We start from the raw sequence: 3218 nt of genomic DNA, 5'->3' as shown, positions 1-3218 counted from the left end.
CAATGTCTTATTTAAGTATTCTTTTTATCCATTGGTCAATAACCGTTAGGAAAATTATTACCCCTTGGATAATAGGGTTAATCTTTCCAATAAGTACAAGGGTTATTAAACAAATCATTTTCTAGATTTCCCATGTGTTGATATATATATATATATGTATGTATGTACTTTATATATTAATACCCTAGATTTCCTAGGTACAATAGTTCATTATTTTAATAGGAGACATGTGCTAAATTGGATTAGTTTAATAGGGAATTTTGATCTTATAATTTTTTATTGGATTTGAAAATCTTCATAGATTGCATGGTACATACTAATATATATATATATATATATATATATATATATATATTTGTGTACTTGGACTTATTTATATATATATGTACACATGTGTTTAATTGAATTGTTTATTAGGAAAATCTTAGTTTTAAAATTCCATAGTACTCTAAGTACATTATTGTATATATATATTTACTTGTACATAGAAGAATATATATATATATATATATGTGTGTGTGTGTGTGTGTGTGTGTGTGTGTACTAGTACTAGGAGAGAGAGGGGCAGAGAGAGAGAGAGGGGGAGGCCGAGAGAGGGTGAGGGAGAGAGAGAGTGATGTGTGTGCATGTGTTGCTCATCTTTTAGCCAACCTCACACACAATCCTAGTACTACATGACAACCAAATTTTGAAATCTTCCTAAGATCTACCCAAGTACAAAATCTAGTCATTCTAGGTGTAACATCCTTTTATCTTTGAGGTGCTTAAATGCTAAATTTAATAACTTAAGGGCTAAAGTGCAATTTTTTTTAAATTGTGCATGTGTGCCGTGTGTGTGTGCTGATGTGTTGGGTGTGTGTGGGTTTCTTCAAAACAAAGAAAAGAAAAATAAAACAAGAAGAAGAAAACCCATCAGGAGGTTTTACGTTAGAGAGAGAGAGAGAGAGAGAGAGAGAGAGAGAGAGAGAGAGAGCAACGGTGGAGGGAGAAGAAGGAGAAGAAGGAAGGAAGAGGGAATTAAGGATTAGAACTTGAATTGAAGACCTTCTTTGGTAATTCATGTTTTCCTATACTTAAATCTATGATTTTATTGTTCAATTTCATACTTGGCATATTGCTAGCTCTGAATTGAAGCCTTGAGAGGGTTTTTGAGGTTGGAATTGGGTTTACTTTCAGAAAAATTCGTGTATAACATATGAATATGCATAACTGTGTTTTGAGCAGAGTTGAGTCTGTCCTGTTTTTGACAAATTTAATCAAGGTACCTAGAAATCTTTTAAATTCTTGAAAAAAATCCTGAAGGTTCATCTGTAAGTCTATTGCATCGTGTTAAATTTTCAGAAAATAGCTCAAAGTGGTTTGGCCTACAAAATTCGTGGACTGAACTGGTGTCAGATTCGCGTCTGGGCAGACAGCCCAGACACATGTTGGAAAAACAGGCATAACTTCTTGCTCGGGTATCGGTTTTACGCACTGTTTCTTGATTCCGAAACTAGACTTGTATATCTTTCTGAATCTGTAAAGATTGTGCCTTAGTTTGGTCTGAGAAAAAGCAGTTTTGGTTCTGAAGTTAATAGTTTGGTGATTCTGAGATTCTGGGCAGGTTTTATAGCTGTGTTCTTCATCAATTTTTTTCATAGTTGAATATGCTTACTGACTATGGATGCTGTTGAGTCTCAAACATTGATCAATTGGTGAAGTTTTGGTGTTGGAATTATTGGAAAAGATTGAGTATGTGATTTTTAATGAGCATTCGATCGCAGACTGTTCTGCCGGGTCTGTAGTTTCTGTTTTAGATGTGTAATTTCAATTGAGCATATCTTAGTCATTCGGAGTCCAATTTGGGCAAATTTTATATCTAGATTGATGTACTAGAAGTCTTCTTGCAAGTGGTGGTGGTCTTGTAGTATTCTTTGAAACCTATAGAATGCTATAGTCAAAATTCGATCGCTGGTTCTGCTAGAAAGTGTGTGTTTGTGAGATATTTGGCTTTGAAGTACAAATTGATGAATTTACTTCTTTGCTTTTGGAATTAAACTTTGAGCTCATATGTGCGGAATATTTGTTAGGTTCGGAGGCGACAACGAGTACCGCAGCTCCACGTAGGGAGTGACTGCGTTGGTTTTCTTTTTGTTGGAGACCGAGGTGAGTGTTCGATTCATAGATGTTCTTCATTTGGATTGAACTTGTGATATTGAACTGTGACTTCGTGTCGATGGGCAATAACGGCCAACGGCCGGACTTTGTGTCGAGCCTTTGACTTTGTGTCGATTCAATGGCATTATGCCAAAATTATGACTTTGTGTCGAGCCAATGACTTTGTGTCGGATTAAAGACTTTGTGTCGATTATTTGCTTAATGCTTAATTAATGATGAACTTGGATTTATTGTCTATATTGAACAACATCCATGTCTCATTTACACTCCTGGAACTCGTTTTGGGTTCCAGTTTTGCAGGTATAGGTCGGTGTCCACTACAGGTCACATTTTGCGTTTTTGTGACTCGCCTGAGAAGTGCGTGGTTGAGGCCTGAGAGAGTCCTTGTCTCCTGGCCCGTAGATGATTTTTGCTTGGTTTAGTTTTGGATATTAGTTGGTTATGTTTATTTCTTGACAGACTTCCGCTGTAGTTTGTAAATGACAATCATTTTTGAGATGTAAATAAAATGTGGCTTTTAAACTTCAATATTTAATTATTCTTGGAATTGCTAGTAACTGGTTGTTGTTGGGCTGTTGTCGCGTGTCGTATCGGGATAGGCCGATGAGGTGCTATTCCGGAACGGGGCGTGACACTAGCGCTAATGGATGGAGTACTTGGAGGACTACAAGTTTACGCTTCAGTATCACCCCAGCAAGGCCAATGTGGTAGCTGACGCTCTAAGCCGAAAGGATAGGGCACAGAAGGCCAAGACAGCCATTAAGGAATGGGAGATGGTGGACACCCTCAACGAATTCAACCTCTGACCATCGTCAGAAAATGGGAGCGCACAATTATATGCCCTAGTTGCAGAGCCAGCACTCCACCAAGAAATCCTACTAGCTCAGACCTTTGAGCAGGATTGTGAGTTCATTCGGTACCGAATCCTAGAAGGAAAGGCGTTACCAGGATGGACAATTGAGAAGGATAACAGCCTGAGATTCAAGGGAAAGGTATTCGTACCTAATATTGAGACCCTTCGAGAAGCTGTACTCCGAGAAGCTCACCATTCGAACTTCGCA

At 37.8% G+C, this 3218-nt stretch overlaps 1 long non-coding RNA gene across 1 annotated transcript; it reads left to right on the top strand.

The window, feature by feature from the left end:
* The first annotated feature begins 916 nt into the window (after positions 1-916).
* LOC131307584 (uncharacterized) lies at positions 917-2767 on the top strand. The gene is made up of 3 exons (XR_009194167.1): positions 917-1052; positions 2070-2145; positions 2450-2767. It is a non-coding gene; the product is annotated as an uncharacterized LOC131307584 (long non-coding RNA).
* The last annotated feature ends 451 nt before the right edge of the window (positions 2768-3218 follow it).

The sequence above is a fragment of the Rhododendron vialii genome, chromosome 11a, assembly GCF_030253575.1.
Source record: "Rhododendron vialii isolate Sample 1 chromosome 11a, ASM3025357v1".
NCBI classification, from domain to species: Eukaryota; Viridiplantae; Streptophyta; class Magnoliopsida; order Ericales; family Ericaceae; genus Rhododendron; species Rhododendron vialii.
Note: the sequence above shows the minus strand (reverse complement) of the source record. Positions and strands in the feature narration are given on the sequence as shown.